The sequence below is a fragment of the Henckelia pumila genome, chromosome 2 (genome assembly GCF_033568475.1).
Source record: "Henckelia pumila isolate YLH828 chromosome 2, ASM3356847v2, whole genome shotgun sequence".
Classification (NCBI taxonomy): Eukaryota; Viridiplantae; Streptophyta; class Magnoliopsida; order Lamiales; family Gesneriaceae; genus Henckelia; species Henckelia pumila.
Genome location: NC_133121.1, coordinates 39,958,932 through 39,971,762, shown reverse-complemented (window position 1 = coordinate 39,971,762; position 12,831 = coordinate 39,958,932). Strand labels below are relative to the sequence as shown.

General features: G+C 39.6%; 2 long non-coding RNA genes across 2 annotated transcripts; both read right to left on the bottom strand.

Annotated features, from left to right (window-relative positions):
- Positions 1–735: 735 nt before the first annotated feature.
- LOC140879430 (uncharacterized) lies at positions 736–2,293 on the bottom strand. The gene is made up of 4 exons (XR_012149415.1): positions 1,938–2,293; positions 1,509–1,571; positions 1,376–1,418; positions 736–832 (listed from the first exon to the last, which is right to left on the bottom strand). It is a non-coding gene; the product is annotated as an uncharacterized lncRNA (long non-coding RNA).
- A 5,761-nt stretch (positions 2,294–8,054) lies between these two features.
- Positions 8,055–9,612, bottom strand: LOC140879429 (uncharacterized). Its single transcript, XR_012149414.1, has 4 exons — positions 9,257–9,612; positions 8,828–8,890; positions 8,695–8,737; positions 8,055–8,151 (listed from the first exon to the last, which is right to left on the bottom strand). It is a non-coding gene; the product is annotated as an uncharacterized lncRNA (long non-coding RNA).
- Positions 9,613–12,831: the final 3,219 nt, after the last annotated feature.

Sequence of the window (12,831 nt, the reverse complement as noted above, 5' to 3'; positions counted from 1 at the left end):
TGAAAGTAAATCATGCTATCAATTAAAACATGTAATTCAATCACGTAATTAAATCATAGCGTAAATCATCAATAAGCAAAGCAGATAACTCGATCTACCCCACTCATTGTCTATCTAAGTCCAGAATTTTCTTGCTCTGATACCACCTGTTGTGATGACCCGAGTTCTAATCTCTCATTAATCTCATTAATCATTATTAAACCATGTTAGACAATAATCAAAGTCTAAACAAAAGAATAAAAAAAAATTTTTTTTTTCTAACATATTACACGGCGCACGCGCGGCAGGTCTTCTCGCGCGCGCTCCGGCCTCCAAATTCGAAGGTCGCGACTTGGCTCGCGCGCGCGCGAGCAGGGGCTCGCCCGTGCGCCAGCCAATGCTGCAGAAAAAAAATTACATTTCCCTGTTGCTGTCAAATACTCCATCATGCACATATTTGGTTCAAGATCAATTCCTACCAAAGTCTAGACATGATGAAATCAAGCATAACAACTACCATGCATTCCAACATGCTTTCAATGCTAGTAATAAACCAATCCAAAGCTTTACTACATCAACATAATATCATAAACATGCAAGATCATTGTCATATATCAAAATCAAGATACATCCTGATGGAATCAAGTAGTTACATCATTTCTCAAGCTCTAAATACAACAACAAGACCTTAACTAGATCATCTACAAGTCTTGTACAAGTATCTTTAAACATGATCATGATTAAGACTCATTAAACTTCATGACAGCACACATAACTCCTAACTCGGATCCTCACGCTATATCGATTTCATCCCTTGTTCTTTAAGTCCGCCTTTGCCCGGTTCCACTTCCTCCTATTGCAATGACACATACAACAAAACAATAGCCGGATAACTCCGGTGAGAAATAGATTTCCCAGTAAAAGCAACTAAACATGCATAATCAATATCACCATCATGATATAGAAGTAAATACAATGCATGCTTTCAAAACAAGGTTCTTTTCATCATTCATCAATTGGGATCCCGAGAAGAAGATATCATAGCTAATCCACCGACACACCCTATCGAGGTGGGGCTACTATCTTGCTCCTCTAGAATTTGAAACCATTATATATGTAGCTCAGACGCTAGGCTCAAACAACCACCCAGGCCATACATATACAATCCCTCAAATCGTCTATTCGAACGTGTCCGTTAATTTCAAACTCAAAGGAATAAGTCATCAAGATGAATGCAACATGTAACATAATCAGGGCATTCATTATATCAAGAACTTATTCAAGTAATCAAAATAAAGCACATAAGAGCACTTAAACAAACAAGTATGTGGATTGAGGGAACTCGATACAAACCATCTCGAGTTGTAATCCCAATCAAATTGTAGTCCACTTTTACCTTTCAAATGTGATGTCTAGAAGGTCTTCAAACTTGTCAAAATCTGTACAAGATCACACACCCAGCATAACTCAAAATCTGCTCAAGATCAACCCCAAACTTCAACAAGAATTCCAAAGAAAACTCTACCAACCTTGTTCAATCTTCTATCGGTTTCGAAGTCGACGTTCTTGAGTTGAGTTGCCCTGTTTATGCACTGAGACAATAGCATAACAAACAAGGAACCATTATCTAATAGTTCAGCAACTTCCAAAGCCAAAAACAATATCAAATCACTTCAATTCAAGAATTCGACAGCATTTCGGTATAACTCGGCGATTCCCGCAAATCTCTAAATCATTTCAAACATTCATATCACTTATTCAACCTCTAAACCAACATATCAGCAGGTGTATAGATTGAATCACAGCTAAGAAAGCATAAGAACAAGATATACAACTCAAGCTTCAATCAAACTTCAAGATTAACAAAGCTAGAAGCTCAACAACACCAAATCAAAACCAACATCTGATATCTGCCATTTTCGAAATCCCAAACCTTGATGAACAAAGAAGATACTTACATCAAATCGAAGGTCTTGGCGAGAGGATTCCAAAACATCTTTCGGAATCGAAATCGGATAATCGTAGCCCAAGATATGAAGATTTGAAGACAAAGAAATGAATTGGAAATTCTCTTGACATTTGCTCTCGGTTTTCCTTCTTTCCTTGGCTGAAGAATCTGATGAAATTGCTTCCAATGACACGTGCACATGCTGAGTAACAACTTCAATTCTGATAAGTTAAATACAATTTGCACTTTAGCCCCTCAAGAGTTCAAAAATTGCAATTCAGTCCTCAATTACTCAATTCATTCAAATTCAATCCTAATCAATTTAAGAATATTAGAATTTAAATCAAAACTCCAAATATTCCCAAATTAATTATTCTCGGATTAAAATTAAATAATTTCGGGCGTTAAAATTCTCCCCCACTAAGACTCGATTTCGTCATCGAAATCTTAGTAATATCAACAAATCATATCACAGATATCAGATAACAGAAAACTAAAGGAGACTCACATCAAGAAAATAACTCTGGAAATCGTTGTCTCATATCTGATTCAGTCTCCCAAGTCGCTTCTGTAATACCATGACGACTCCACTGAACCTTCACAAGCGGAATATTCTTCGTACGAAGTTGCTTCTCTTTACGATCAAGAATCTGAATCGGCTTTTCAAAATAACTCAAAGTCTCGTCAAGTTCAGCTTCATCAGATTGAAGTACATGAGATTCATCAGAAAGATACTTTCAAAGCATTGATACATGAAAGACATCATGTATTCCAGATAACGCCGGAGGAAGAGCTAATCGATAGGCAAGATTGCCTATTTTCTCCAGAATTTCATACGGACCAATGTAGCGTGGAGACAACTTCCCTCGCTTGCCAAATCTGACTGTACCTCTGAAAGGAGAAATCTTCAGGAATACTCGATCCCCCTGATCAAAAGACAAAGGTCAACGTCGAATGTTAGCATATTTCGCTTGTCTATCTTGAGCTGTCTTCATTCTTGTCTGAATAAGCTTCACTTGATCAGTCAGATCACGTATCATATCAGGGCCAGTGTCAGGTACTTCTGAAATATCATCCCAGTACAAAGGAGATCGACATTTTCTTCCGTATAAAGCTTCAAAAGGAGCCATTCCAATACTCGATTGATAGCTGTTGTTGTACGAGAATTCACAAAGAGGTAATGAATCTTGCCAACTCGTGCCAAAATCAAGCACTACAGCTCTCAACATGTCCTCCAATGTCTGAATGGTACGCTCAGACTGCCCGTCTGTTTGTGGATGATAAGCTGTGCTCAAACGAAGCTGAGTACCCAAAGCACTCTGTAAGCTATGCCAGAAGTGAGATGTAAATCGAGGATCACGATCTGATACAATAGACTTCGGCACACCATGTAATCTGACAACTTCACGGACATAAATTTCTGCCATCTGATCATGTCTGTACGTCATACGATAAGGTATAAAACACGCAGACTTCGTCAATCTATCGATAATCACCCAGATAGCATCATAACCTCTAGAAGATCGAGGTAATCTCGTCACGAAATCCATGGAAATATGATCCCATTTCCATTCTGGCACGGATAAACTCTTAAGTAAACCAGGCGGTTTCTTCCTTTCAGCCTTCACCTGTTGGCAGTTCAAACATCGAGACACAAACTCAGTGATATCAGACTTCATTGGCTTCCACCAGTATCGAGTCTTCAGATCATTATACATCTTCCTACCTCCAGGATGAATACTATAACGACTACAATGCGCCTCTGTCAGTAGTTGTTGTCGCACATCAGAAATATCAGGCACTACAAGGCGATTGTGAACATAAAGAAGATCATCTCGAACCCGGTATTCAGATACATGCCCTGATCTGACTTTCTCAATCGAATTCTGTATATTCTGATCAAGTTTCTGAGCATCTCGAATTCTTACCAATAAAGCTGGTTCAGCTTGCATTTGATAGAGTCAAAGAGGTTGATAATTCGTATCAAATACTAACCCAGACAGACAACAGTCTTCAATCAAATTCGATACACCAATTGTCGATAAGGACAAAGAACATACCGTTCGACTGAGTGCATCTGCTGCCGCATTCGATTTCCCTGGATAGTACTTAATCTCACAATCAAAGTCTTTAAGCAAATCAAGCCACCTCCGCTGTCTCATATTCAATTCTGACTGTGAAAATAGATACTTCAGACTCTTGTGATCAGAATAAATCTCAAACTGCTCCCCGTACAGATAATGTCGCCAAATCTTCAAAGCAAATACAATGGCGGCCAATTCAAGATCATGAATCGGATATCTGGTTTCGTGAGGCTTCAACTGTCTTGAGGCATAAGCAATCACATGTCCTCGCTGCATCAAAACACACCCTAATCCTCGATGAGATGCATCACAGTAAATAGTGAAACCACCAGTACCTGAAGGAATCGTCAAGATTGGTGCACTGGTCAGTCGTGTCTTCAACTCAAGAAAACTAGATTCACAAGCTTCAGACCAGATAAAAGGAGCATTTTTCTGAGTTAACTGAGTAATTGGCTTCGCAATACTGGAAAAATCTTTGATAAATCGACGATAATACCCAGCCAATCCCATAAAACTCCGGATCTCAGGAACAGATGTCGGTCTAACCCAATTGATCACTGCTTCGACTTTACTTGGATCCACAGAAATACCATTTCCAGATATAATATGTCCAAGAAAGACAACCTGTTTCAGCCAAAACTCACATTTCGAAAGTTTAGCATACAATTTCTCGGCTCGTAAGGTTTTCAAAACTGTTCTTAGATGTTCAGCATGATCAATCAGATTCTTGGAATAGATCAGAATATCATCAATAAAGATAATCACAAAATCATCGAGATACTTCTGAAACACACGATTCATCAAAGCCATGAATACAGCTGGAGCATTCGTCAAACCAAACGGCATAACTATAAACTCATAATGGCCATACCTGGTTCTGAACGCAGTCTTAGGAATATCAGAATCCCTAACTCTCAGCTGATGGTATCCAGATCTCAGATCGATCTTGGAATACACAGAAGAACCCTGCAACTGATCAAACAAATCATCAATACGAGGCAAAGGGTATTTGTTCTTTACCGTAGCCTTGTTCAGTTGCCGGTAATCAATACACAATCTCATTGAACCGTCTTTCTTTCTGACAAACAGAACTGGAGCACCCCAAGGAGAAACACTGGGTCGAATGTATCCCTTGGCCAATAAATCTTCTAACTGTTCTTTCAACTCTTTTAATTCCACTGGTGCCATTCGATGTGGTGCTTTCGAAATCGGTGCAGTTCCAGGCATCAGTTCAGTGTTGAAGTCAATCTCACGATACGGAGGTAATCCTGGAATCTCATCCGGAAAGACGTCCGCAAATTCACTAACCACTGGCAAGTCAGCCAGGTTCAGGCTAGGTTTCAAAAAATCCACTGCATAAACAAGAAATCCCTCCGCTCCTTTCTGCAAAAGTCGGGTCATAGATAATACAGAAATAAGAGGAATCTTAGCACGTGAACCCTTACCATAGAACTTCCATTCTCCAGCCATCTCAGGTCTGAATCTCACTACCTTCTGAAAGCAATCGACGGTAGCTCTGTACTTATTCAGCATATCAATCCCAATAATACAATCAAAATCAGACATACCAAGTACAAAACAATCGATCTCAATCTCATTACCCTCATACTGTAGTACACAATTCTTTACTATCTGAATCGAGATAAGACCCCTCCCCAAAGGAGAAGAAACAGATACTACAACTGGTAATGACTCAACAGGCAAAGAATGCAATGCAACAAATTTGGCAGATAGAAACGTATGGGATGCACCGGTATCAAACAACACATAAGCAGAATAACCAGAAATAGAACAGTTACCTGCAATCACATCATCAGGTGCTCCCTGTGCCTGCTCCTCAGTCAAAGCAAAGACATGAGCCTGCTGTCTCTGAGGCTGATTGCCTGCCTGACTTCCACCTGGTCGAGTCTGCTGCTGTGGATGTGCTGGCTGGAAAGAATGAACAGAAGAGGCCTGTCTTCCAGGTTGAGCCACTGATCGTGATGACTCTGCACCTCTTGCCTGTCCAGTATTTCTCTGAGGACACACCCTTGCAAAATGACCCGTCTGTTGGCATATATGGCACCTCCCAGATACACCTCGGCACTGATCGGTTGGATGATTTCCACCACAACTGTTGCAGAACACTCCTGACTTCTGCTTCGTACCACTGGAACTCGAAGAACTGCTCCCAGACTTCTTAAATTGTTTTCCTCTTGCTTGCAAGAACCCTTTCTTTCCACTGCTACTACCACCTTCAAATCGAAAAGGTTGCTGTTGCGGAGTTGGAGCTGCAGGTTGTGACTGTCTTGGAGGTTGTGCGGTATACGAAGCTCCTCGCTGCTGTATCAAACCAGCTTCCGCTCCCTTGGCACTGTTCAAGGCATCAGCAAAGGTATTCGGTCGCCTTGTATTCACCAGTGTAAAAACATCCGGACTCAGGCCATTGATAAACTGATCAGCCATAGCCTCGTCACTTTCAGCAACATGTGGAGCAAAACGTAGCAATGTAGAGAATTTTGCAACGTAGTCTTCGATATTCAAATTCCCCTGTTTCAGATTTGCAAACTCAGCCCCTTTATCCTTGCGGTAAGACACAGGAAAGAAGCATTGGTAGAACTCAGTTTTGAAGACATTCCAAGTCAGTACAGTTCCTCTACGCTCCAAAGCTCTTTTTGTAGTGAACCACCAGCTCTTCGCAACTTCATGCAACTGGTGCCCAATCAATCTAACTCTCCGTTCATCCCCGTAGTCAAGTGAATCAAATAGCATCTCCATATCATCAAGCCATCCCTCGCATTCAACAGCATTTTCTGTACCTTTCAAAGTAGGCGGCTTGTAGGATTGGAAACGTTTCAGAAGTGTTTCCATAGGAGTTGCTGTCATATCAGTCATATCTCTTGACGTACTTCCCTGTTCATTACTCGGCACTGCAGTAGCTCGAGGCACTATCGGTGTAACAACTGTCGGTGGAGTATGAACTGTCTGTTCTGGCAGAGGAATAGGAACCTGTGGTCGAAGAGGAGGTCTTCCTGGTCGTCGAGACATATCTGATTATCAAAATGGTTAGGATACCAAATTATCAAATTATCTCAGTCCTCCTCTGATCATCTTACCTCTGATCAAGACTCGGTTCTGATTCAGGTGTAAATAAAGAATCGAAGTACACATCAAGACATGCTTCCAATCAAATCCGATAATCAGGTAGCATATCATAATTAACAAATCACATGCCTCTAATCATTCCAGATATTCCAGTAAACATGTGTCGTTAATTATAGTACTCATACTTTCAAATAAAATAAATACAATACTGTAATACATTACTTGAAAGTAAATCATGCTATCAATTAAAACATGTAATTCAATCACGTAATTAAATCATAGCGTAAATCATCAATAAGCAAAGCAGATAACTCGATCTACCCCACTCATTGTCTATCTAAGTCCAGAATTTTCTTGCTCTGATACCACATGTTGTGATGACCCGAGTTCTAATCTCTCATTAATCTCATTAATCATTATTAAACCATGTTAGACAATAATAAAAGTCTAAACAAAAGAATAAAAAAAAAAATTTTTTTTTCTAACATATTACACGGCGCACGCGCGGCAGGTCTTCTCGCGCGCGCGCCGGCCTCCAAATTCGAAGGTCGCGACTTGGCTCGCGCGCGCGCGAGCAGGGGCTCGCCCGTGCGCCAGCCAATGCTGCAGAAAAAAAATTACATTTCCCTGTTGCTGTCAAATACTCCATCATGCACATATTTGGTTCAAGATCAATTCCTACCAAAGTCTAGACATGATGAAATCAAGCATAACAACTACCATGCATTCCAACATGCTTTCAATGCTAGTAATAAACCAATCCAAAGCTTTACTACATCAACATAATATCATAAACATGCAAGATCATTGTCATATATCAAAATCAAGATACATCCTGATGGAATCAAGTAGTTACATCATTTCTCAAGCTCTAAATACAACAACAAGACCTTAACTAGATCATATACAAGTCTTGTACAAGTATCTTTAAACATGATCATGATTAAGACTCATTAAACTTCATGACAGCACACATAACTCCTAACTCGGATCCTCACGCTATATCGATTTCATCCCTTGTTCTTTAAGTCCGCCTTTGCCCGGTTCCACTTCCTCCTATTGCAATGACACATACAACAAAACAATAGCCGGATAACTCCGGTGAGAAATAGATTTCCCAGTAAAAGCAACTAAACATGCATAATCAATATCACCATCATGATATAGAAGTAAATACAATGCATGCTTTCAAAACAAGGTTCTTTTCATCATTCATCAATTGGGATCCCGAGAAGAAGATATCATAGCTAATCCACCGACACACCCTATCGAGGTGGGGCTACTATCTTGCTCCTCTAGAATTTGAAACCATTATATATGTAGCTCAGACGCTAGGCTCAAACAACCACCCAGGCCATACATATACAATCCCTCAAATCGTCTATTCGAACGTGTCCGTTAATTTCAAACTCAAAGGAATAAGTCATCAAGATGAATGCAACATGTAACATAATCAGGGCATTCATTATATCAAGAACTTATTCAAGTAATCAAAAGAAAGCACATAAGAGCACTTAAACAAACAAGTATGTGGATTGAGGGAACTCGATACAAACCATCTCGAGTTGTAATCCCAATCAAATTGTAGTCCACTTTTACCTTTCAAATGTGATGTCTAGAAGGTCTTCAAACTTGTCAAAATCTGTACAAGATCACACACCCAGCATAACTCAAAATCTGCTCAAGATCAACCCCAAACTTCAACAAAAATTCCAAAGAAAACTCTACCAACCTTGTTCAATCTTCTATCGGTTTCGAAGTCGACGTTCTTGAGTTGAGTTGCCCTGTTTATGCACTGAGACAATAGCATAACAAACAAGGAACCATTATCTAATAGTTCAGCAACTTCCAAAGCCAAAAACAATATCAAATCACTTCAATTCAAGAATTCGACAGCATTTCAGTATAACTCGGCGATTCCCGCAAATCTCTAAATCATTTCAAACATTCATATCACTTATTCAACCTCTAAACCAACATATCAGCAGGTGTATAGATTGAATCACAGCTAAGAAAGCATAAGAACAAGATATACAACTCAAGCTTCAATCAAACTTCAAGATTAACAAAGCTAGAAGCTCAACAACACCAAATCAAAACCAACATCTGATATCTGCCATTTTCGAAATCCCAAACCTTGATGAACAAAGAAGATACTTACATCAAATCGAAGGTCTTGGCGAGAGGATTCCAAAACATCTTTCGGAATCGAAATCGGATAATCGTAGCCCAAGATATGAAGATTTGAAGACAAAGAAATGAATTGGAAATTCTCTTGACATTTGCTCTCGGTTTTCCTTCTTTCCTTGGCTGAAGAATCTGATGAAATTGCTTCCAATGACACGTGCACATGCTGAGTAACAACTTCAATTCTGATAAGTTAAATACAATTTGCACTTTAGCCCCTCAAGAGTTCAAAAATTGCAATTCAGTCCTCAATTACTCAATTCATTCAAATTCAATCCTAATCAATTTAAGAATATTAGAATTTAAATCAAAACTCCAAATATTCCCAAATTAATTATTCTCGGATTAAAATTAAATAATTCCGGGCGTTACATATATTAAAGTGTTTGCATAATTCCAATCCCTTCAGAATTGCATGCAATTCGGCTCTAGTGTTCGACCCTAAGCCAATATAATCACAAAAAGCAATAATGGGGTCACCCCGATAATCTCTAATGATACCACCAATTAATGCTAGATTCACCTCCTTCTTTCGAGCAACAATCCGAGTTAAGCTTGTAACAGCCCAAAGGTGGAGGAATCCAACAAACTACTCAAATAATGAAGCATTGAGTAGTTCTTGTGAAACGACCCTAACCTCTAATATTAAATAGATATTAAAATAATGCGGAATTTTCAAAAATTTGGGCATTACCTATTTAAAACACTCAAGATCCACCTGTCTTAACAACACCACAAAAGATTGAACTAAATGAGACAAAAATCTAAACGATGAAATGAGCAAGAAACTAAAATGAAAATAGTTCAAAGTTTGCGAATACCAAAAGTTTAACAACCAAGTATTTAACATGTTAGGAATGGTCAATCAAAGTCCCACATTGAAAATTTAAGGGAAAGATCATGGATTAATATATTGAATAATATCTTCATTAGTATGAGGCCTTTTGGGTGGGTTTTCAAAATCAAAACCATGAGGGTTTATACCCAAAGTGGACAATATCATACCATTATGGAGATATCCGGATTCCATTGTTCCAACAAATGGCACCGTCCGTGGGAACGAGTCATGGTCTGATAGAACCAATGTGGGTGGAATCCTTGGAAAACTCAAGGAAAAGAAGTTTGATGGCCCCGATTAAGATCCGTGAAAAAGCTCTCGAGGGACGCTCCCGGTAATTCATGTAAGGCGTGTGCCACAACGCATTGAAGGTGAGTAGGCTCGATTGGAGGGACAGATTGAGAGGAAGCCTGGGGGGACTTCGTTTGAGGGGAGATTGTTAGGAATGGTCAATCAAAGTCTCACATTGAAAATTTAAGGGAAAGATCATGGATATATGGAATGATATCTCCATTGGTATGATGTCTTTTGGGTGGGTTCCCAAAATCAAAACCATGAGGGTTTATACCCAAAGTGGACAATATCATACCATTTTTGAGATATCTGGATTCCATTGTTCCAATAAATGGCGCCGTCCCTGGGAACGAGTCATGGTCTGATAGAACCAATGTGGGTGGACTCGGAAAACTCAAGGAAAAGAAGTTTGAGGGCCCCGATTAAGATCCATGAAAAAGCTTTCAAGGGACGCTCCCGGTAATTCATGTAAGGCGTGTGCCACAACGCATTGAAGGTGAGTAGGCTCGATTGGAGGGACGGATTGAGGGGAGGCCTGGTGGGACTTCGTTTGAGGGGAGGATTGTTAGGAATGATCAATCAAAGTCCCACATTGAAAATTTAATGGAAAGATCATGGATTAATATATGGAATGATATCTCCATTGGTATGAGGCCTTTTGGGTGGGTTCCCAAAATCAAAACCATGAGGGTTTATACCCAAAATGGACAATATCATACCATTGTGGAGATATCCGGATTCCATTGTTCCAACATAACATGCCAACAAAACAAATCGCAGGAAAGACACATCCTACAAACTAACTCAGATAGGAAAACATAATGTTGCTTGATTCATTATAACAAATAACTAATGCGGCGAAAAAAGAAGCATCGATCGAAGGGTAGTGCACTGTCAGGTGCCGTCAGCCCAAGAAATCCTACCCCTTAGCAATAACATCAACCTCACCTGCACCAAGCAAATGTAGTGAGCCTAAACACTCAACAAATATAAAGCATGTAATGACGAATGATATATAATACATGCACACGCCTTTAAAATAATTGTACTCAAATACTTTGAAACTTTTCTTTAAGCAAACAACTCAAACGGGAATACACTTAACATATAAAAGATCTCATGCATAACTGAAACTGAACTTGAACTGAAAACTTGAAACTTTAACTAAAACTCATGCATAACTGAAACTGAATTTGAACTGAGTTGAGTCAAACTGAAACTGAACTGAATTGAAACTGAACTGTGAATTAAGATCCTCGATTGTGACTTATGTTTCAATTTAGCAATCTATAAACCATAGTACTAGGCTGGCGAGGATACCAGGATTTCTTCCGACCCCACATTGCCCTGAATGACAAAGACACCGAGATTTTTCCCGACCCCACATTCCCCTGAGTGGCAAGGACACCAAGATTTCTCCCGACCCCACATTGCCCTGACTGGCAAGGACACCGATATTTCTCTCGACCCCACATTGCCCTGAATGGCAAGGACACCGAGATTTCTCCCGACCCCATATTGCCCTGAGTATGTAGCAAAACCAAGATGTCTATCGGCCCCTCTCTACCCTGAGTTTGGGAAGGACACCGAGACGTCTCTCGGCCCCACATTGCCCTGAGTTTGGGTTTTTTAACTGTTTACGGTACAGTACCAAAATATTTCCATGAATAAGGCAAAATACAATATCATTTTTTGAAAGAGTGGGTGCCCGGTGAGCCAACTTGTGGCTAAGGGCTTTGATGACTCTTTGTATAAACAATCTTTTGTTTAATATAATTTACACTTTTATTAATGGCAATGACTTTATCTTTCTTCATATTGTTATATTGTGATATACTATTGTTGTTTTGATAAAGACCTTGAATATACTATAGTGTATATAAGATGTGGTAGTACATGGGGATGTCTATCATGAAACACATCTTATAGTCACTGTATATTCTAAACTGTTCCTAGTCGATTGAGCCGTCCGTTAATAAGGATAAGGATCGCTCGAGTTTGAGACTAGCATTTGCGATGCAGAGTACCACGTTTCATTGGTAGGGAACATAGAGATATTGAACCATGAAAATGGATATTCATATGATGAATGATCAAACTACCCTATCCGGACTTTCCAAGTGGTTATCACTTATCGAGTGGATAAAGTCCGCGGTTTTGGTTGTACACCATTAGTCCTTACTACTTAAAACATCATTGAGACTCTATATGCTAGTACTGTGCTTTGACTCGTTTACCGACTCTATTGGGGTCATCAGGTGTCGGGATTGGGTACAGTTACGACACATATAGGAGTCGATGCTTTGTTGTCAAGGATTCACCACATACTTGCGAGTGTGGATATCCTATGCGATCTGAGGAGATATTAGTGTGACGAATCTCTGGCCAGAGTACATGATGTGTTTTAAGAAATGGTT